Source organism: Colletes latitarsis, chromosome 2 (genome assembly GCF_051014445.1).
Source record: "Colletes latitarsis isolate SP2378_abdomen chromosome 2, iyColLati1, whole genome shotgun sequence".
Taxonomy (NCBI): Eukaryota; Metazoa; Arthropoda; class Insecta; order Hymenoptera; family Colletidae; genus Colletes; species Colletes latitarsis.
Window position 1 is genome coordinate 7094929 of NC_135135.1, and position 24724 is coordinate 7119652.

Here is a 24724-nt window from a genome sequence, read left to right on the forward strand (position 1 = left end):
CGGTCGACAGGGGAAATAAAGTCAACGAATAAAATTCGTACGATCGTGGTTCTTATTTAACACGTTGACTGTCAGACCAAAATTCTAAAACTTTATGAGCCCAAAACTTTTATTTTAGACAATTGTCATTTATATAAATTAAAATTTGTCTTAGTAATTGCTTTTGTAACCATACTAAAATTTCCTTTTAACTTGAGAATTAATTTTTTTAGTTCCAAAAAAGTTTTGTCACCTATACATGGTTGATGTGGTAGTCAAAGTGTTAAGGGGTCCTTCTAATGTAAAGTTCGTTTTTTTTTAACTTTCTTTGAGAATTTTTTACAAACAACCTATAACACCTCTTACAGAAAAATTAACAAGATTTATTTATACGTGTTTGAATAATACTATAAAATTTTTGGGTCCAGAAAGAGTTAAAATTGGTGGCATTGGTTTCTGTCAAACAGACGTTTTTGAAAAAGGTCGTTCCACGGTGTCTATGATTGCGGGTGGTTTATTTAAAATGAAAAAACGAGTAAGATTTTTAATAAGTATCAATTTGGATATATCAGGTATTAAAAAAAAAAGAAGAAGGTTGATAATTAAAAAAATAGTGACATTTTAAAGTTTGATTATCGATTTTTGATTTTTGAAAATCGAAAAGATGTGAATATTATTTGTTTATTCATTCTATATACAAAGAATAGTATTAAAAGAAGGAAACGTATATGTTTTAGTATAATATATCATTGTTTCGATGCATAGGTGTCAACGTATGTCTGTGCCCTTGATTATCATGGGTTTTGCACAAAATGAACGTTTTGTCGTGACCGTAAATGGAGTTAAATAGATCATATCTGTATATGAATGTTTTCAAATGCTTTTATGTTCACTACTATTATGAAACATCTTTATATATACAAATGTATTAACGTTCATTGATTTGTAAAATAATTTTGAAAGTATGTAGTGATTTTTTTTCAAAACTATTTTGAAAAAATTATTCTGCCCAAGAAATTTGCAAATTGCTAAGGAAACCTGTTGCAACGACTATTTTAACTGCAAGAAAAACTGTACTTTAACGTAACAATCAACATAACGGGTTTCGATAAAAATATGTGCAATCAATATCTGTAAGTTTAATGTTAACTCTTTGCAGTACTTGGATGACCACTTCAATTATGCAAATTTTATTCATGAATACTGACTGAAGATTGTAAATTTATTAGCAAACTAAATTAGAATTCTTTAACGGATTTTTACAAAGCTATGGGTAAAAGCCAGTTCACAATAAAAGAAAATGCCCATTCAAGAACAATGGCTGGCATTACTAACCACTTACTCTAACAGTTTACTCCGCAGATTCCCACTAATTTATTTATCCTTGTTAACCGCTTATTTCGAACATTTTTAAAATGTATATACTCCTTTCGCTTTTATTTTACTCTTCCGCTGCACGACAGACCTCGTTCACAAATACAAATTTCTAATCTTTCTTCAAATATGAATAAATGTACACATAAAACAAAGTTTAAAATATTTCGTAATTTCTTTAAAATAGACAAGCCACGAGAAATGTTACTTATTCTTATTTCGAAGAAATGGAGTACCCTTTTCAACCGGGGTCTTGCACGATGGTGTCTCGTGATTAAAGCGTTCTGCTCGCGCCAAGATCGAAGAAAATAGTAAAATTGTCTGCTAAAAAATTTGGAAACCACTGTTTAAGTGTATCGAGATGTGAAAAAGGTTGGGAAGCACTGCTGTGTGTGGTTCTCGATGGTTTGGCGCCGGGCACCGCAAGATTCAAGGCACACCTGTGAGTCACAGTGTGTCTCGTCGGGCGAAACAAACGGTTCGTTAGTAGTAATTACACGGCAAACCCGTTACAAACACTTACGAGGGAGCGTGTTTTTGCGTGTTCCGCGTTTGCGTCGCGGTTCGCGCTGGAAAACCAGTTCCTTTGGCCCAACGATTCACGAACCCTATACACACATGCAACAACACCCCTGACGAATTTCTGTGTGTGTTTTTTTTTTTGACCAGGTTATTAGGCTTGCTTCCGTCCCATTCGTCCCTGTAAACGCATCGATTCAATGACAGGCACCACGACTCGACTTCCCGACCACGAATCCAATCCCAACGGTAGGTTCTGACTTTTCAGAATCCCTACACAATGAACCAGGATGCGCGTAGGGGAGAATGGCGCTGAAAGTAACGGGGTTGTAACAAATATCTAAACAGACTATGCTAAGAATAGACATCAAAGCTTTTGAAATACGTCTTTTCATAGTAATTTGTTTCGTTTAACCATGTTACCCCTAAATGGTACTACGTCTCCTAACGTGACGATATCAAATAATTTTTAAAGTATTTGCTGTAGAAGAAAGTGTTTCAAACAAAAATTGCATGGTTTTTAGAGGCATGTACAGTACAATAATAATAAAAGGAATTCCCAATATTTCTTTTCATATTTCGATAAAATATTAATTACAGATTAATTTTGTTTAGAAAGATAGGTTATAATGTTTGTAAATACAATCCTTGTTGGATATTAAACATTATCGAGCATGAGGCCTATTAAGCTAAGTAAAAGTAAAAGGCGTACTCGAGGAAAGTGTTCATTAGATGCGATGTTCAGTAAGAATCCATTTTGAACCTTTGAATTTTATTATTTCGCATTCCATTATAAATGTTCCAATTTAATTTTTACGTTATTGTATTTGTGAAATTCCTTTTTCATTGCGATCGTCAATTTTACAAGCTTACTTAGTATTGTCATTATCGTTATTTATTAAAAGACAGAACTTGACGACTCTGAACAAAGTTTGCATGGATCGAAATCGATGTTTTATCGAAATTTTACGAGAAATATTAGTCATTCCATTTAAAAATTTGAAGGCGACCTACGTATCTGGATAAAAAAATAAGATAGTAAATAAAATTACTGTATTGTATGTCTCCCTAAAAGCCATGCAACTTTTATTTAAAAGACTTTTTTCATACAACAAATAATTTACAAATTGTTTTATGTCACGTTACGAGATTTAGCGAATAATGCTGCCTTACAACTTAACCGAAAAATGTAAACACATAAAGTTTCTTTCACCAAACTGTATACGAGAATATTGAATAAAGTCTTAAATGAAAATAAAGATAAATAAAATTAGAGAACTTGATTTATAGAGTACTGGGATTTGAATTAATAGAGATAGGTTGCAACAATATAGTTTCTAAATTTCGAAATGAATATTTGAGCTTTCGAAATCTGTATTTTCACAAAATAATGCGATTTTATATTTACTGTATACACTAATGTTACCACCTACCTCAGTTATAATTGATTATTTTACCAGAAATTTAATAAAGAATCGTTAGTTTACTACGATGATAAAGTACCGACTTTTCTTGTTGCATAAAAGCTTCCCATTTCACATGTTATGCACAACGGAGGACCATTAAGTCAGAAAAAATGGACACTACAATTTGTTACTTCTATCCTCGGTCTCCCCTACATTCGCAAGAGAAAGTCAAAATGAAACATTTTATTCGAGGGGAGACTATGTACTTCTTTAGAAGAATCCGATCACCTGGAAGAATCGTTTCTTCGTCCCTAACCGGCTTTTCTGCGCTTCTCGATGGAGTGTTCTTCCTGTTTTCTGTGAATTTCACGGGTCACCCGACCCACGAACGTCACGGTCGAAGCAAATCCGTGTTTGGGAATAAATCATCAGCTGGGAAACGGAAATCGTTCGAACGCACGGTTTCTTTTAAGCACAAGCTCTTTCACTGATCACTTGCAAGTTTTTTATTTTGTTATTGTCTTCTTGTTCATCTTCCCAACTTGTCTTTTACACCAAACTTATGCAAAACTCGTGTACTGCTACGTAAATATGGCCACGGCTTTCCATTGTTTGTAAAATCATCTGGGTTGAATATGAGACAAAGATAAATCCTACATTTGTGTTGTCTTATATTGATAACATTCGTATCAATTTAGAATTCGTTTTTAAAAAATCAATTTAGGTAAGTGAAAATAGAGGGTTCAATCTTTAAAATGGCATCAGAAAGATTATTGTTGTATAGTTATTTGGTTGTGATGCTACTTCGACTTTTCTTAATTGTTATTTGTTTTTCCATCGATCGTAGCGTAAAATGTTTTTCAACTGGAAAATTCGCTGACAATCGCCCAAAGGATTGCGCGACTAATGACAAAGGCTATTGTAAAAGGAACAATCGAGACTAACAATCGACAGAGAAAACGAGGTTGCAGTGCTTAACGTATGAATGTTAAAACAAATATTCCGCGTAAAAGTATTGTTGCATAAAGGAACCTGGATGTAGACTATCGATTATAAATCACCAAACGCTTAATAAATGTGGAATAATGTCGAATTGGCATTGTCCAGCGATGTAAATTACGAAATGAATCTAACATTTATTTATTTATTGCATTATAAATGTAACGTAATTCGTATTTTATGTTATGAATTTTACCAAAATATTAGCAAATATTTTTTAATTTCTGTTTTATGAGTGTATCAGCCTCGTTTGAAAATGATTTGGGAAATATTTTGTCATTAATATCTTGCCAATCTTTTAACAATATTTTCAACGTATTTTTTAAACAATTTTGATTTTTGATTCTGTGTAAATTTTTTTTTTTAGCTGTATATATTAGTTTTTGTGTGGTTTAACTCTTATTTAGTATATTTTAAACTATGAGCAAATATATGTCTAATATGTATCTGTGAAATTTTATTCTGTATACATAAATTCTTTTTCTATTTATATGAATTTCTAAATTAACAAATAATGAAAATCTAAACTTTTTTATTATAAAAATCAAGTAATTAGTATCTAAACCAAATAATTTATGTTCTGTTTTTTTTATTAAAAACAGTACTTTATTGTAGAAATAACATTTTTCTTCTTTTCTTAATCTTTCACAATTAAAATTACAAGAAATACTGTCGCCTACGAGTGATGCGTTAGCAAAAGTAGTTAAACTTTTGAAACGTTAAGCCTTTATCTTCAAAATTTGCTTCCTCGAACAACTTTACTCGTAGCATATTTCCAGTAAAGTAATGACGTAAAACGACTAATCTGACAAAGGAAATTAACAAGGCAGCTTCAGAAAATTCTATCCGTACCTTAATTCTCATTTTCTAAGATGGACGAGCAAAGTGTCCGGTAACTTATGACCGGTACTGTACATACGTAGCTGCTAAGTGGCAACTATATAGTTCTTCTAGAACGGAAGTCGCCATGGATGGGTAACTTATTGATCGACCCACGTACAATCAATCTATATCAGTTACCACGAATACTAGGACATATCTAAAACGCGTGGTACTTATTTCTGAAAGCCTCAGACGCCAGACTTTTAAAAACCTCTCGTTTAGTTGCGCCCGGAATATTTCTGAATAGCTCGAGCATCTCGCGACACAACATTCCCCCGATGATGCTTTTCTCACAGATGCTTTCTGTTCCCTTGGTATCGGTAGACGAACGTAATTATCGCACTCCCGGAACCCGGTCTCGAATCTTCTCGACTGCCTCGCCTCGTCCGTCCTTTGATCTTGCTCTCCATTTTTTCTCTGTCGCACTTTGTTCGGAGACGCGATCCGTGGGCGTCGTTGTAGGGTATATCAGAAAAGGAAGAAGCCGCGAAGAAGGGAAAGAAGCCGCGAGTAACGGATACGAGAAGACAGAGGGAGCATTCATGGAACAGCGACACGTGTTTCCTTGCTCGTTTCTCTCGTCCCTCGTCCCCTTCGAGTGGGCGTCTCGAGCAGCGTGAAACTTGGCTAATTGAACGCGAAATTTCCTTGCAAACGAACCGGGAAACCTCGGACGGATTAACATCGTGGGAAAGATACGCGTTTTCCCTGAGAAACGCGAACGGTATCAATTCCTTAATACCATTCCTCTCTTCGTAGAGCGATCATTCTTTTTCCATACAATCGGAGGGTTTCGCACGCCAGAGTCGCTCGATTCTGATTGAAAGCAGCGTGAAAGTACCTAATATAGTCTAGCAAAAGTCAAGTCGTCGATCGAAATGGAATCCATATTTTTGTATTTTATTTGTCTCGAAATAAAGATACAGATTTTTAATTATGATTGAAAAAAGAAGACTTCCAAGAAATATTGATTAATTCGTGTATTTACGTACGATTTTATTATTTATTGCTATATGAAAATGTTCTCACAAATTCCTTATTATGAAAATATAGAAATAGGTACATTTTTAAATATTTTATTTTCTAAGGCACGATTTTTAGACAAAAGTGATTTAGACATAAATAGATGAAAAAAGTTATGCTCGTTTAATAGACTATGTAGATTTTGAGGAATATGCGATTTAAATGCTATTTTTATAAATAATTCGAGAAAAAATTTATCTGGTACCACAATTGACGATCTCTTTAAGTTCGATCCGGTGCAGTATGTATTTCTTTTTTCTTATTTTTAAACTTCGTTTTTCACTTTTTCGAGGAAATTTAGTTAGTTTTATATATAAACATTTAATGACCAAGTCTACAACACTTGCTTAGTCGAAGCAGTTCCAGAAATTATTGGGGATGACTCCACAAACAGTATCGAAGGTAAAAGTATTGCACATTAGTGAGGAACTACTGTAAGTACGTACGAAGTGCTTATATGCTCCCTTGCCAATCTTCTATTGTTGTTGATTTTGTACAATAAGTTTACTAGTAAGTTAGGATGGTTTGTAGTCTTTATTTTGTATTTTCCTAACAAGTATTGCACCTTTGCTTCAAAGAAGAAGACGTGTAAGGATTATCGACTGCGACGCATCCATTTTTGAGATATCATTTTCTCCTGCTGTCTCCCACAATTATACATCATAGATCCAAATGGGTTTTATTACGTTTTTGTATATTAACAGTTTATTTTCAGTACTTATCTTTGATTGGCGACTCATAAACCAGTATATATCTTTCCTTTTCACTCTGATTTGCTTCATTTCTTTGCAGATATGTTGTTTCAAAGTAAGATTTGAATCTAGGTGAAGTCCTCTAATCACGTCCCTTTATGGTATTTCTGAAACGTTATCCTTGGTGTCTTCCCTTTGCAAAGGGTGAACGATACATGGTTGCACTCATCATGGTTAACTTTTATGTATGTGCTTCTTTAGGATACTGATCGCTTCGTTTGAGTGTTGCAAACGTATAAATTAGGTTTTACTTTATATATTTAATATATTTAAGGTGTAAGTATGGGTCTGAATACACTTCCTCGTGACACTTCGGAATAAATAAGTCTTATGTCAGAATATGAATTTTTTACTTTGACGTGAAATGTTCAGTTACTTAAATAGAATTTTATGAGTTTAAATAATGCATTTGGGAGGCGTTTGTTTATGACTTTTAATAATCCTCCATGCCACACCTTATCGAGTGCCTTCTCGATATCTAGAAATAAGGGTATTTAATAATTTTTGTTTCCAAAGTATCGATTTCTTCTATTATTCTGTTAATTTCAAATCGAACTAGATACGAGAACTCGGGTTCGCCGGCAGACGATTTTCTTAGAAATCGAAGGCAAAATTCCGCCAAGCTGGCGTAGCGCTAACGCGATTAATTACCCTTATCTATTTATATCGTGAATTTTTATCGCGGCCGGAGAAAGGAGGACCGCGAATAGACGATGACTCACAGTAAACATTCAGTTACCCCTCTGCGCCGGGAACGTGTCGGGGATTCAGAAACGCCGGTTGAAAATGAAGAAAATGACGTGTCGGGAAGAAAGGAACGAACAAACGAGCGAACGTGTTCAGGAAGGGTAGATGGAAATTGATAACGTCGATTTTGACATCCTAGATCGAACAAATTCGTCGATAAAAATTACTCGTTTCCAAGTTCCATACCTCCATTTGGTATATTCATTTGCAAATTGCAAACATTCTCGCCGATTTGCTTCCCTAATAAAGGGTTTCTTGCTGGCAATCCTTATTTCGTTGCTAATTCTTCCCCCATGTTCTCATGTTCCATCTCAGATCCAATTTTTTGAGCACTAATTTTAGGCTCTGATTATTTTAATTATTTTAAAATTCTGTTTGAGTTTTAAAACTCTATTTTAACGTTTTATAGTGTACCGTACTGGTTTCTGTTAACTATATTGCTTATTTCTTTTAAATTTTTTCCATTTTCTTCCTATTTTACTAATTATACGACTGGATGTTTACTTTTGAATAACAGGATAACTGTTGCCCGTTTTTTAATGCAGGAAAAAATCCCAAAGATATAAATCATTCTTTAGCTGCATAATTGCATAAATACCAGCAAGCAATAATGTTTATAGCTAGTTACATTCTTTTTGTTATCTGAATAAATGAAACATCAATACTTCTACAAGTATTCCATTACAATAAACAATATTTTATAAAAATAGATGGCAAGCATTAATAAGAAACATGTTTTCTACTTTATATTAAATGTTCGCAAAGTGTACGAATACGAGTGTAACTGTAAATTATCATTTTCTAGAAAAGTATTATTATAAATTTTGCTCTTCGCTGTACAATGTCGAGTCCGTCTCGACATAGGACCGCAAAGGACTAACAAATCACGCGACGATGACTGCCTGTGTCCTCAACTTAGCACATGTCCACACGCGATTCAGAAACTCGAAGGAATCCAACGGCTGCAGGAACATTAATCCCAGTACGGATAAAGAGATGATCGACGATCTGCGATCACAAAAGGATAGACCAGCATCCCCGTCGACGACAAAGGATTCTGTTTACTCAGGAAATTATCAAGATCCGTTCCATGGGACCCGAGAGAATCATTTCGCAGGATTGTCATCGTCAGGACACACCCAGACCGCCATTCGATCGCCATTAGACTGCTCCTTTCTCGTGAATGCTTTTTACTTCCCGTCGAGGACTCTCGTGGCGCACTTGGAGGTTCGTTATTTGATCGATAACGGGGAGAATATGTTTTTTTTTTGTCTTGGAAAACGTTCACGAAGGGCATTACGCGCGCTGTTTGTTATTGTTTCTGGCATACGGATTCGGTGCGCCATGGAGGGTTGGCGCACGGTGGTTTCCGTCAAAAGCGCGGACATCTTGCGGCGAGACGACATCTGTCAAACGTTCCTACGCTTTTTCTTTCGAATTCAACTTTTCCTGGCTCGCACGAACACGCCAGAGCACTCTCGAGCACTTGGCTCGAGTCGAGTGGGCTTTTCTTTTCCTCCCTGGATCGATCGTGCGACCAGAGCCGATTCGCTTTTTTTTTTCTCCCTCTTCTCGCGCACAATTCGAGCGCATTATGCCGACGAAACAATGGCACAAAGGTCCTGTCGGGGCTCACGCGCGGGGCAGAACCTCGGCGAACAGCTGGCAAAAAATTTTGCTGGAATTTTTACTGTATCCGTTGTCGAGGAATCGTTAAAACACTGGACATCTGTTGGAAAGCACGCGTTCGCGGTTCGCAATATTCCCAACGTTTTCGACCAATTGTCTGCCGAGAGTCCATTGATCGCAGTGATTCACGCTATGTAAATAGCAACGAGTCTTCTGTTCTTTGATATAATAGACGTTAGTGGCCGGGAGTCGACGACCTTCGCAAGGATTGCCCCAAATTGTAATCAGTTCTCGTAATTAGGACCGGGACTGTCGAATTTTTCTACTCGAAATTTTTCTAAGAACACCATGATTTACCGTCAAAAGTTCATTTATTCTATAAATAGATCTTGGTAGCGTGCGGAAACCTTATGAACACTGCAGTATCGTTACCGTGAAACAATGCATGCAAATAAACTCGCGTGTTTAGTAAACTCTCGCTTTAGAAATAGAAACATTAAAATGCTGACCGAGATAAGGACGATCACCAATTATCCTCTTCTATTTCCGCGATCTACGCAGACCCCCGAGTAATTCTTAACGATTGATCCATGATCCTGTCGTGGATCCATCAGTAGAAATACCGATTTGCTCGTGAGAATGTGAACTTGTGCGTTGAAACGTGGCTCGCGTAACGGCGCCGTTTATGTAACGAGATGCAATTATTCGGTTCTAATTAAGGAAGTAGTAGGTTATTGTTCCCCCGTTTGAGAAGGTTAACGATTCCAAAAAGAATAGAACTCTTTACATCATAATGATAATAGTAAATATAACAATAATAATGAGTTTTTATTAATGAAGTCAAATACAAGATAATCCATCTGTAGTGCGAAAAGACGACATTCAATGAAGGTTGTCATTAAATTTAATTTTGTAAAGCTTGTAGTAACTAACGTTACGTCCCCGTATATTTTCGCTGATCGAATCCCTTCTTTAATGAATATTGTATTATATTATGTACTTATATTATTTTTATTAATAAATAGCGTTTCATTAAAATGGATCATTGTTCGCATGTTCCCGCGTCGGTGAAAGGAGTTTTGCGCATGCGTAAAAATCGTCTGCTAGCGCATACGTGTATTCTATTGGTCCGAAACCGGTAACCAATGAGATCGTTCCGTTAGCACTTCGCGCGGAATCCAAATCTGCGAATCGACCGCGATCCTGAGAATATTATAAAGAATCCGAGACTCTACCATAGATCTATGAATTTACTTAGTTTCTAGAAAACTAACTGAATCCTTGGTTAATATAAATACAGGATTCCAAGCCGGATGAAATCAGAACATTTGTGGAAATGATTTGATAAAGAGACTAGTCCTACCTACAAGAACTGCTGAAGGAGCTTTAACTAGTTTCTTAATTTTTCTCTCAGAGCTAGCTTTAATCAGCTCTTCAAACCTTTTGAGGTAGTTCTAATCAGCTCTTTGGCCAAAACAAGGCAGACTTAACCAAATCTTTGTCGACGTATTTCTATATCTAACCCATTATATTCGTAGCGTTGCATGTCCATTAATTACTAATTCTCATTATTATTATACCATATTTGTAGCGCTCTATGCCTCTCAATTATCGATTCTTCTATTATAATCAAGTATACACACATTTATAAACGCAAACCCGTAGCTATATTTATGAGTCGTTAGCATAGACCATTATTATAAAACGTTTTATTAATATTATAATTACAAGCTTAAACCAGTACATTAAACTATATTTTTAATTTGAATAAATACATATTTAAAAGGTGTAATCTTTGAATTTCAATTCTTATCTGCACGCCACACCGAACCCAACTATATTCTAATTTGTAGGGAAACCACTCTCCTTGCGGATGTTACATTAATAGTAATAAATACAGTGAAATTGTGTTTAACACTTAGCAGTGTTGGGAAAATTTTATTTACGAACAGCGAATAGAAATGTTGAATTAATTCATAAACTAACTTCTGTTTACATTTCATCTGTAAATTAATTTGTATATTAAAATTTATCAATGAACTTTTGAAGCAGATATCTATGCTAGCGGACCAAAGCTAGTTTCCGAATAAATCTTTTGTATCCGTTATTCATGAATAAAGTTAGCCCATTTCTAGTTTATAGAGCATGTAAACATATTTTTAGAATTTTTGTCTGTTCGTTCTGTATTAACTGAAATTCTACCGAACCAATTTCGATTAAACCACTACTATTCTAAATAATTCTAAATAAAACTTAGTTATTGGCTGGAGGGATCGTAGTAAAATTTAGAACGTACCCTTGAAACCTTTTTTGTTGTATACAGATATTGAATACACCGTCGTAACTAAAAAAAAATTAAGTGATTCCAATAATAATAGTAGTTCCAAAAATAATAGTCCCCTAATAGGACCAATATTCTCTATGGATGGCTGAAACATAATAGTTATTATCTTCTAATCTGGTAACGCTCGATGCAACGTTTCCATTGAACGCACTCGAACAAGGCCAGGAATGGCCAACATTTACCAAGCAAGGAACTCGTTGAACTATTTTCTCATGCAATACACGCTCCGTCGTAAAATTGGGCCAACTTGCCGGAACGAGTCGAAGGAAACAAAAGTACTTTCGTCGGTGTCCAAATCGTCTCGCGTCCCTCGCGTTTCCAACGGTCGTGTGGTGACCCTTTTCGAAGCGTTCGACGCGATCGTTCGTCCCAATAATTTGCTCCGTAAATTGCTGGGAAGAAAGCAAAGCGAGAACGCGCAGAACCAATGAAGAAGCCCCGTTCTTCGAGCCTTTCGACACGGTCATTTTCCGACCGGTAAATTTCCATACAAACAGCGGGTCTCTGCAGCCTCGCAGCGGGGTTAAAATTAACTGACTTTCGCACTGTGCGCCATTCTACCTCTCTGCATACGTATTGCTAGTTTAGAGGCTATTACCGTGATCATTAGAGCAACCGTTGCCATATGATCCGACTGGGCTGAGAATCGATTGAATTTCCACGGCACGGCGAACAAATTTCTGTGCAGGCTTCACGCCTAAATAAAATTTTAGGAAACAGATTCGTTTACTAAAAATTTTTCACCGAGTGCCTTGGTAATTTGAATTTAATTGCAAAATATTTTTTGGAAAGCTTCAACTCTAGAACGGTTTTCGAATTTTTGTTTAAGAACTTTTTTATTATCTGCGTTTCTATTCCCTAAACACTATATTAAAAGCTTCTTGTCTTTTCATCCATTTTATATGTTTATAAGAAATATATGAAAAAGTTACAAAAAGTTGATACACAAATTTTTTAAAATCATCTATTTTATACTACGTTTCGTAAGAATTGGAATTGGATATTTTAACTGTTTCATACATTTTATATATTTATAAGAAATATATGAAAAAGTTACAAAAAGTTGATACACAAATTTTTTAAAATCATCTATTTTATACTACATTTCTTAAGAATTAGAATTTTTACTGTTTTCAATCTTCGGTTTGAATTACGAAGTTTGATCATTTTGTAATTGTAGTTTGTAGTAGTACAAAACGTGTAACGTTTGCTGTTTTGCGAAGTAAGTCGTCAAGCGTCTTTGGGAGGAACGACCGCCTCCCTAAAACAAACTTGCATGCAGGAGACGGAAGTAACCCGTAGAATCGCTCGTTCCACGCTCGACTTGGTCCTTCGCTCGGTATCCTGCGATCGAACGCACGGAGGGAGTGACGAAAGTAGCGTTAAAGGGGTGGCCACATAGTTGCGTACAATTGATGCCGGGCTCTCATAAATCATGGCTCCCGTACTGCAACCGCGCACCCCGTCCAAGGGTTGCGATTCGAGTCGAATTTCGTGGAATCACATGGACCGACTGGGACGCCCCTGGTGTACCGTTACGAAATTACGGCAATAAAGTGGCAAAAATATGGCCCCTTAGAATCGTACGTGTACGCGTGATCCACATTTGCATCACAATACGTGTGTAAGTAGATGGCCATTGTGCTGGCAACGCGATGCAAAGAGCTGCCAGCAAGCGATATCAGGTTGTTCCAAGAATAAAGCCAATTTTCCAAAATAACACGGTGACAGAGCTGGAATGCCCCTTGGATACGACTTGACGCGTTAAAATTATTAAAAATAATTACCACAAAATTTCTAAGAAACCACTTGTCGGTTAAACTGTGGTAAAAGGTGTGCATCAAAATATGGCGGTCAAGAAGAATCATTGGATAAGATTCCACATTGGTGAAGTAAATAACCCAGGTGGCTCGCCAATGCTAAGTAAAGTGACTAACTTTGGTTTTGACTAATGAGAGTCATCTACGATCTCAGAATCCTACAAAATATCCTACTTTGTTTGTTACTTGCGCGACTCGAGAGTTTAGTTGGCTGGAAAAGCGGATTTGTCGTAAAAGCGGAGAGGTTCCCGACCAACTGGTCGACAGGATCTTTGATCGAGCGATCGGGGTAACCCTTCGTGAGTGTCTTAGGGGCCCTCGAAAAAAGATGGATCCTCCTAGCGTTCGACGAGGTGTCGCGTGAGAAAGGGGTGCGAAAGCTTGGCTTGTCTACGTGGCTGCACGCCATGGTGCCTTTGGGGCCTTTTGTCGGTGATTATGATTTTCTGTCGCCTGTTCCTTCTGCGCCCGTACAAGAACTTAGGAAAGAAGCTGTGGACCCATCAACGCAGAAACCTGATTCGTTTTTCCAACCCTTCTCCGCGTCCTACTCTCTCCCTCTGCCATTTCACTGGAACGACCGTTCTTACTCTGCCAAAACCAGCCAAAGCTCTACGGAGCTGTGTAAACATCAACACAAGCCCGATGGAAATCGAATTGAAGCCAAGGACGAAAGACGATCGCATAGAACGAATAGCACCATCGTGGAAGACCGGTTCCTCTCGTGGTTACCCTACTTTTTCTTTACAGAATTGCTGACCAAAATATTCTTGCCTATTGACTCTCTCTGTTCGCGACACAGGAAAAAGTACTCGGAGGGGTAGCCGGCCGTTGTTTGCTTTTTCCTAAAAGCCAAACCACCGCTTTGTGCGGCAATCCTTTTCAGCCGACAACCCATAATGAAGACTAATTTGTTATCTTCTTATTGTGCGGACATTTCTGACCCTGACGACCCTACTGTCCAAACGAGAAACCGCCCAATGATGGGATTTAATTCTTACCAAGTGGAACTTCCCTGTTTCTTCGCTCGTTTCCTTTACTACTATTGCTTCTTACAACTCGATGAAATTAAGAGTTATCGAATAAATACATGTATCGAAACGTACGTTTGTCAAGCGGCCTGCTTTGATCCCCTTATTCCCGTTGGTAATATCTCGATTCACTGCTTTCCATTAAATCGTCAAAAGAAATTACGAGCAGAAAGAAACCAAAGAATCAAGTTCCTCGTTTATCAATGTGATCTCCCGTCCCGTCGGGAACCTGACTGCTTGACGACTCAATTCCTAACATGATCTCATAAAGAAGGTAGATCGAGATAACATTGTCGTCGGATTTTTCATGACGACCATTGTACCACACATCTGGTCAAAGGGTCGTGCTGCCATTACGCCGATTTCATCCCTCGATATTGAACGGGTCGACCCTCCGAAGAAGATACCCAGGACTACGTAACTCTTTCCTTTCAAGATTAATTGTCGTGTACGTTCAGCTTAGGGTGAACCGACACTCGACTTTCGACCGTGACAGATTTCACTTTGCTTTTACTTAAGTTGGAAAACCGTTTCTTCGGTAATAACAAGAATTAGCGGAGAAATTTACCATTTTGTGGGTTCCTACGTCAAGGAAAATCCAATTATTCCCCGTGGACCCCGTTGCGTCGCCACCTTTTCTCACCGAGGGCCTCGACATAGGGTGTAATACGATGCAGGTATTATACCCCAACTGGAGGTCGCCTAATTGACCCCGAAGGGTGCGCCGTATCGCGACCGTTACACCCCGGCGATGAAAAATAAGCCCCGGCAAATTGGCTGTCCATTTGAAGGAATCTTCGAACCTAACAATTGGATGATGGATCTTGGATGTAATCCGCTTTGCGAAAGTGTGAAAACCGGGTGTCTTTTTATCGGCAGACCATCGCGAGACTAGAATAGAGCTTAGTAATGCGACTCCTTGAGCAACGTGATATTGATTGTTGCAATAGTATCCAATCTCTATCGATAGATCTGTGAATAGTTTCGAAACAATTAATAGATTTGAATAGAATTTCAAGTTTTCTAGAAATATTGCTTTTCGTCGACTTCGTTTTCCTGACTGTCGGTTTAAAACATTCGTTGATCGAGTCTAATTTGCGAATGAACTATAAACGGAAGTCAGTTTATAAATAAATCTAAAATTTGATTTGTTAGTCACAAATAAAATTTGCTCAACTCTGGTTATAATGACAGGATACCGTGAAGAAAACCGTCCATAAATGGTACAAATTGTAAGAAACGATTGAACTTTGTTAAGGAATGTATTACAAAAGACTATAAGAAAACTATAAAAGAAAGACGAGCAAATAATCATGATCGTGATATACGGAAGATATTACGAATTGTGCCGAATTCTGCTATGACATTACATAAAACAGCATAGGAGGTTAGAGTAGCAACTAATTTGATGAACGTAATGTGTTTTACAACAATGTGACTACGTAAAACGTAAGAAATTTTAGTTAAAACCGTCATTAACGATGAAGCATACTCAGAATCGAATGACATTTGTTTGAATAAGAATGAACGAAGATTCACATTGGACGAACTAGATAGTTGATTGCGTTAATTTCACAATAACAAATAGGAACCAATGTTTCAAATGAAATTCCAAACTAAAAGGATAGAGATCATGATAAATATTAATTTCATTGATGCTAAATTAAAAAGTAATGAATGATACTAATTCACGAAGCTATAATGAAAATAAAACCAATGGCCATGAATTTATTTTTCAAAAATTATTTTTAAAAAAATAAACTTGAATGTTCCCAAACTTGAATATCATTGAAAATGTATGACAACTAGTTCACAACGTCTAGAGAAACCGTGAACAATATAATTTCGTTGAAGAACTAAAAATCGTGATTGAAGTAGCTTGGAATGCGATTTCCCGTAAATATTTTAAAACATTGTACAAATCGTTACATATTAGGTTGTTAGAAGTTGTAGGCACGAAAAGAAAGTGTACTTATTAGTGAAAATAAATGAAAATCTTACGTAATCTTCTTTCATACGTATCTTATCATGTATTCGCATCCGTTTTTTACATAAATAGATCAAGATAATTTAAAACAGTATAAAAAGCCTTTCTATGTTAGTTTTGAGAAACAGGAAAGTTTCAGAAGCTTCTTATTATTTTGTCGTCGAATGTAGACATGAAATCGATGTTTTGATGTCTGAAGAAATGTACGACATCGCTATATTGTAATTGTTCCGTCACTAATATGACGTACCACCCTCCGTAGTCCAGAGCCCATTACAATGATTTTCACAACGAACTGGCCCTTTATCCAAAACAAGCATCGCGCAGCTGTCGTAACACCAGATAACCCAGATCCGCCTAATATTTTCGTCGAAAGAAAAACGCTTTTTTTACCAACGTATCGCTGTGCACACGAATCGACCCCCGTTTCGTAATCCAAACTACACGGTGCCCCTATAATAATTGTCACGTGACGAGCCGGTATGTCGCCAGCTGTTGCTTAAGTTTCGCCCCACGAAAGAATGAGCCGCGTTTCGATGATTCGACAGGGCTGTGTCAACCCTTCCCTCTCTGTCTCTTTGCCCTCGGGGCGAATAATTGCGCACCAAGCTTTGCTCTATCCTTTCAACGAAATTCACCCCGGGGCTCCAGAGGTAAATCTATGCACGCCCACGGTGACTTCCCAGTTTCCTTCTGCTCGTTCTATGCGTCGCTCAGGGAGATCCTACAGGATGTCTTCAGATAGGTTTCAAACGCGTCCGACTTGCCTTTCAAGTTCCATCGTTCTTTGTGGCATAGCTTTGGTACGCAAACAATCGAGGAAAAGACGTTCTTAGGAAAAAGTAGATTTCGTTACCAGATATTGGCATCTTTCTATGATGTTCTTTTCTTGGCTCGAGGGTACCGAGCACCGTAGTGCCCGCTTTCAAGTGACAAAACCAAGATCGCTGATTTCAGAGGTAGACACGGATGATTCTACTACGTGAATCATCCGTTTATCACTCGAAAGCCTTTACTTTTATTTTTACTTTCTCTATCCCTAGTGGTTTCCTTTTTTGATTATTGCGATAATGTTTGAGATTCTCGTCTTTTTTCTTCAATATTTCTGTTTGTTCAACGTATGCACAATTTGTGTCTTTATTTCTTTTACTGCGATCATAAATTCAACGTTCGGACTGCAGTTTTGTTTACAATATCCTTGTCTTAAGGATTCTAGCGTAACAGATTTTTGAAAAACTATTGTTAATTTAGATTCAACTTTTTCGAGAATATGAGAACACATCTTTAAATTCCAGAAAATAACTTGTTTACGTCGATTCTTTTTATTGTTTATAAATTAATTTAGAATTTTATTAACTTTTTTGACGATGCAACCCCTGTTTACGTTCTCCGTAGTATCTATCGCACTCATTCTATTACAAAAAGCAAACAATTTTCTTAAAGTTAAATTGTTTAGCATCGAACCTGTTTTTAAAAGTTAATTTCATACTAAAAAATGAAATTGAAATCTTGATCAGTCAATTTTTGAATTATTCTAAACATCAATTTGAAGAACGTGCTTTTGAAAATAAATGAATGAACAATTTTTTTAAAGATTTCATAACTCTTGAGGGAAGATCAACCCCATCGCACTTTCTCTTACTATGCATTTGTTTTAAACGCTTTGGTTCAACGTTTGAAAACCTTCGTCTACCAATGTAATTTCTTTACGTTTTCATTTAGCAAACAAAATCGTTAAACAAAACGAAGCAACGCTTACTGTATTTCTGGTAACGTAAAAGAAGGCGTTTCGTGCATCCTCCTATCTTTTCGTGACACCTGTTCGATTCGTTCAGTGTCCATCCGCGTTAAAGCAAACTTCTTCTGTTTTCCTTCGTCGTGGCAATTATTTACGAAGCCGTCAGCCTCGCGTCCCCTTTTCACGTCGGTGTCTGTTGTCAAAATACATGGTCGCCGTCCTCCTCGGCGCTTCTTTTCGAAAACCAGAATTACACGCAGAACTGGTATCCCTCTTTATTCCTCGCGTAGAAAAATCTGCTGCACGGTGCACACGTGTGTCGTCGTGTCACTTGTGCTGCTACTTTCAGACGGCTTGACGTCATCACCAGGATGTCTGAGAGGATTCTGTGAGAATATTTCACGCGCCTTGGATGTTCTCCCTCGCTTTTTCACTGCTTGTTAATCTATACGTCTCTCCTCGTGTCATTTCTTCCACCATTTATCGATAAGAACAGGTCTTTCGATCGTACATAGATGGTACCAAGTCATCCTGAGTCGCAGTAACTTACAAGCAGTGCGTTCTTCCACGTATTATTTTTTAATTTAAAGACGGATTACCGTGTAACAGGTTCAAAAAATCGACTTTTCCTTTTTCTGGTAAATCAACAGTATAAGGTTGTTACAAACGAAATGGCCGTTTTTTAACTTTTAATTTAAACTCTTGTTTTACAAACGCGATTTTTTCATCGGTAAACGGGATACACTACCATTATTTCGACTTTATTCGTTCCTATAACCTTATAACTTTAAAAATAAAAATTTGTTTGTTTTTTCGATTCTACATTTCTATCTCAAGTTCGAGCATTTAATCCGAGAACACTCTGTATATTTTATTGATCGAAATAACTTTCCATCAACTTGAACACGCTTCTCTTATAGCTATACAAGCGTACTAATATCATTCTGAAAGAAATTGAGTGTACGGAAAGCAATAAATGCAGTTTTTGTATTTAATTCTTCTTCAACCACCTTTTAGCAAAAAGTTACAGTGTACGTTATTCATTTACATTAAACGCAGTACCTACCAAAGCATATATTTTATTTTTGGTCGTGTAGACCCGAGGACAACGGCAGAACAGAGCTAAGAAAAGAAATTAACAAGAAGGCGTCTCGTTTTAGCGTTGCAAAACCAAGGGACCCCTTCAAAAGAGCGCAACTCAACCTCGAATGGCTACTATAATGGTTTCTGCGTCGACCCCTAAAATTATTCAGCTCTCCACGAGTTTAATTAACGCAACGTCGAATTTAAACGGATCTACCAGGAGAATTGATTCGATGCAATGTGGCGTCCAATCGTTCCCTTAAGGGTTAACAAGAACTCTTCGTGCGACGATCGACAATGGCTCACAAAGGGAACGAAACGATTATCGTGCCGAAAATACGGCCCGGACCACGCTCGAAGAAATGGAAATCTGAGACGCGATAGAATGCGCAAGGAGCATGTAGCAAAGATACCGCCTGTGGAGCATTGCGACAAAATCAGGGGCGTAACGTGCAAAAGGAAAGCGGCATGCAATCGTGCAATCACGTCGATCCAACGCGCCCAGGCCGGCAATTACGCTGCCATGGCTCCCGTAAGTTCAGTCGGATCCCTTCGAGCGTGTCTATCCGACTAGAAACTTTAACTCGCCCGATCGTAGTAACCGTCGGTTATCTCCACGTGTGCTTCGTTCCTTACTTTTCTTCCCGTTTGCGCGCCAAAGACAAAATGGTAACTAGGGATCCCCGTCTATTCTTCAATTATCTCAAAATTGCACTATTTCAACTCTCAAATATAATAAATAATTAAGGAGTACTTGTAGAAAACAATGCCAAGGTGCCGAAGTTGGAAAATTGTAACTTTTCTTAAAATATTCTACGCGTCAATGGAAATACGGTAGTAGACCATTTAGCCCTTAAGGGGTCATTCTACTTTGTAGGCACGAAAAATACATGTTTTTTTGTGATTTTTTTTGCGGGCTATTAAAGAGCGATTAATTCCGGGTTTTGTGGATAAATTTATTATATATTTAACTATATTTACGAATTTTTGCAACGCATAATATCTATTGATTACGCTGTTTTTGTTGATCAACGATCAAGTTATCCGAAATCCAAAAACCAAAGATAGAAAGAATATAGATAAGTTTGATTATAGCATGAACTAGGATCTTTTCTAAAAAACAAAAAATGACAAAATGGCAGCTATTTTACGAAAAAATACTGAATATTTTCATATATTCGGTTGCTTTTTTGTTAATAAAAGAAAAAGTATTGCATATATCGCAATTATCCTAGTTCATGCTATAAGGAGACCAGTTCTAAAGATACTGTATGAATTTGATGTTGATATCATGAATAGTTTTCATGTTATTGTCTACACAGTGCCGAAAAATGTAGTTTCGAGAAAAACAGCTTTAAAGTTTCACGTCCAGTTATTATACCTGCGCGTGGTACATTTCAGCAGGCTATAACTTCGTTAGTTTTCCGAATTTCAATTTAATATTTGGTAGATATATTTTCGAGACTACATACTAAAAGGAAATGCAAAAAAAGATTTGATATTTTAAATCCTACAAAGTAGAAAGGCCCCTTAAGTGGATTATATCAATATAATTATTTGAAAATTTATGTAATCCTTCATTAGTTCATTATTTTTTAAATGCTTTAAGGGGAAGTTGATCTCCATTTACCAATTTGATAAAAATCAACATTAAGTAAAACAATTCAGTTGAGACTGAGTGTCCACTTAAGGGTTAAACGAGGTTAGAATATAATATGAAAACACAAATAATAGGCGATGGTAAATTCACCAATTGAAGTTGTAGTAAGTTTTTGTAGTAAAATCTATTTTAAAGGTAATGAATAAAATCTTAAGTACTGTATCCCTCCGTAAATAGTTATAAATAATGATAATAGATGATATCACTTTGGAGAAAACAATGTACGCTACCGTTCATAAGTTACAGGACATTTGGCTCGTCCATCTTGAAAAATGCAAATTAAAGTACAGATACAATTTTCTGACGCTATTATATTTTCATCTTAATTTACTGCTTTAATACAAATTTTATAACGCTCGTGTGAAATTGAAATAAATATGCAATAAGTAAAATTGTTTGGGGAAGAAAAATTTGGAGATAAACACGTTTAAAATTGAAGAAGGACCGTGGACAATATTACAGAAAGGGTGGAATGATATTAAGGAAAGAAATTCTAAAACATAATTATTGATAGAATTCTACCATTAATTTGAACGATCGTCATCAAACGAAATTGTTTGCTATTATTTTGTATGTAATGTAATAAATAAATATGTGTTAGTTTCATTTTATAATGTACATCGCTTCAGTGTTAATTCGTTTTTATTTCACGTTCGTTAAGTGTACGATAACTTATGGACGGGAGTGTACATGTGTTAGTGGAGATATAATAAAATAAATTTTTGCTATAACTCTCAGTAGAAATTGAAATGATAAAATTGTAAATGTTTATTAAACTCTTAATTTTGTATATTTTAAATATTTTAATATTTTTCAGTTAATTTACGAATACAGTTACAGTTACTTGCAGATTTAAACGAACAGAACCAAATTTATGTATTGTTAACGTAAGGAATATTCTGAAATGTATTTAAGTTATCGTAGCTTAGTGGCACGTAACGATAAAAACAAATCAAAAATCTAAAGTCAGCAACTAAAATCCGTTTCTCCTTCCTCCCGAAAAAGATTCTTAGCACTTGCATTGTTTTCTGTAAAGACTCTTCGATTGTCTCTCAATTTAGTAAATGCTAAGACAAATTATAGATTACTATTTGTCAGTCTCGAGACTTCTGTTTCGTTGCTTGTATAGTCCGCGAACAATTGTCTGACAGTTTGGACGGGCCTCGATTCGTCGAAACGGATCCAAGTCGTAGAAAAAGTCTCGCAAAAGAAACGGACGAGGAAAAGATTCATCGGAATCGTTGGTTCGAAGGAAAGGAAAGCAGCGACGAAATTTATTCAAGCACATAATTCGCTGGCGTCGAATAAAGAAGGCAACGAACACGGAAAAGAAGGCGCAACGCTCGTGTGGGTAACGCACGGAATTACAAGTTCGCTATCTTGCACGGCACCATGTAGTCGTTCCACTTATCTTTCAACATAGCGGAATGCCTAGCTAGTTAACCCACAAAAAAAAAATGTAGCGGCGGATTCGAGCGCAGCCTTGCTGAAATAACGAGCACGTGCACTCATGGGCGTGTGTGAACGAATCGCGAATGGAAATAGAAGAAAAAGTGCGCTAAGAATCATTATCCACCTCGCGAACATCGGACGGCCCGCCATTAATCAGAAAAATGCAATTATTAACCCGACACTGTTACTAGGCGTTTAACACGTTCATTGCCGGACTAAATTCGTACAATTTTCAATTTTCTAAATAACTTGAAATTTGTCTTACTAGGGAAGACCAATGACGGTCGTAACACTTTGAATTTAGAATAGGATTACGTACAAACTATTGCACCTGCAACGACAATTCTTGTTCAAATATGTTACTTGTTTGAGATTGTTGAGTTACAGCTATTTTGTTATATGTCAAAAGATATCTGAATTATTGTGTGAAAATGGCAAGCGGAGAAAGGCATGGGGACGATATTAACACAAGTTTAATTATAAAATTGTACTCGAAAAAGACAAAATTAATATGTTGGTGTGTAAAAAGTTGAAAAAATGAAAAATAATGCTGCTGCTTTTATTATACCTATATTTTACGATAGAATTTTCTTGTTCTTTGGTTACAAATGTACTATTACCTTCTTCTTTAATATCATATAGCTGAGGAAATATGGTTAAACTTAGAAAATAATTTTAAAGTGAAATTATAAAGGTCTTTCGATACCTTTGGTAGAAATAGTCTTAAATAAGACTGTACCAGGAAATTTTGATTCTGTCGAAGAAACGAGTAAAGAAGTACGTATGGGCAACTTTCTACGAGAAATCTTTCAACGTGTAAAAAACCACAATATATGATATGTCCTCCGGGCGTCATGAGCCGGTGCAAGTGGTTTCAAGTCTCCACTCTCACCGATTTTTCTCATTCGTCATCTCTTGATCCGGAAGATCAAGAAGTCAAGAAGAAGATCAAGAAGATAAAACGCGTCTACGAAGAATTAACGTCAAAAAGTCAGCCCAAGGATGCTTGGCCTAAAATATTGTTCTAATCGTGCAGAATCAGAATCTATATGATTTCTTTGTTGTAACAGTATTTGTGGCATTAGGGCAAACATTTGTTGGTAGACATTCCCTGTTAATGATGCTCCAAATTCATTAACTGTAGCTATCTTTAACGCGTTTTGTTCTTACGGCATAAATGATTTAAAATTTAAAAAAATTATTGTCTAAGTTTAATCATTTTCCTCAATAACGAAATGTTAAACATAACAAAATCGATAATAATAGATATAGATATGGTTAAATAACACTATAGAACAAATAAGACTGCGTTTAATTTCTATCGATACATCGTTAATCCCTTTTGCACCCCAAATCTACCCTCTTGCAAAAAATTGTTTTGTCACGCTTTTGAAATAGAAATAAAATCGATTGTATATTTATTCTAAACCTATGGTATTTTTAACCTGTGGTATTTTCAATTTTGTTTAAACATTCCAGGTCGTGAACCATCGTCCGTTTTGTCTCTGGTCTATAATCCATCGTTGTTGAGAAGCGATCCTTGAGACACCGATGCTCTAATTTTGTTTATCAATTATTTCTTCGCCGTTAAGTATTTTGGCCTAGCTTAAATTTGTCTCAATCATCGCTCTTTTACTTTAACTGGGTCGTTCGAGTGTCGAGGCGAGGTACAGCCGTTACATAATTCTGTAAATCGAAGATCGCTGATCAGAACGATTTATAAGCACTGAACTCGTCTGTTCCGTTCACCGTTGCGATTCAACTAGTCGCGTCGTCCTTGAAATTGTACTATAGAATCGAGGGATATCGATCAAACGAAAGAAAATGATATTACGAGCTACCTGCACAGCGGTCTGTCACCAAGGAAACCGCAAACGTATGAATTCGCATTACATCTGCATCGATCCCTCTAATCGCTTAGTTTCTTCAGTCCAAACTCTACTAAACAATAAAGTCCACAGTCTACAAAACTTCACAGTTCTAATTGCTGATCAAAAACAACCCCACGAGTCTCTGAAGTCATATACTCGTTGTCTAGATTTTTAAACCCTGATTGTTACCAAACAAATTACGGATCAAGCGTTTGTTATTTTTTATTCATCGTTCAACGTGTTTCATCGAAACCGAAACTTTTCTCATCTGTATTTTAAAGTATCATAATAGCGTGGCCAACGAACAATTTATTTATAACTATTAATTACAAGTTCTTGTGAGAATGTTCTGTGTAAAAATGGAATTTTATATTGACGTAACACCTCTACATTTCTTCGAAATTAGTTTGTTTTGTATTGACAAATGT

The 24724-nt window shown here is 36.5% G+C and overlaps 1 protein-coding gene across 2 annotated transcripts in view; it reads right to left on the reverse strand.

Moving 5' to 3' along the window:
* Nucleotides 1-24724, reverse strand: part of LOC143348751 (uncharacterized) — a 92236-nt gene that overhangs the window by 27817 nt on the left and 39695 nt on the right. The window lies entirely within an intron of this gene.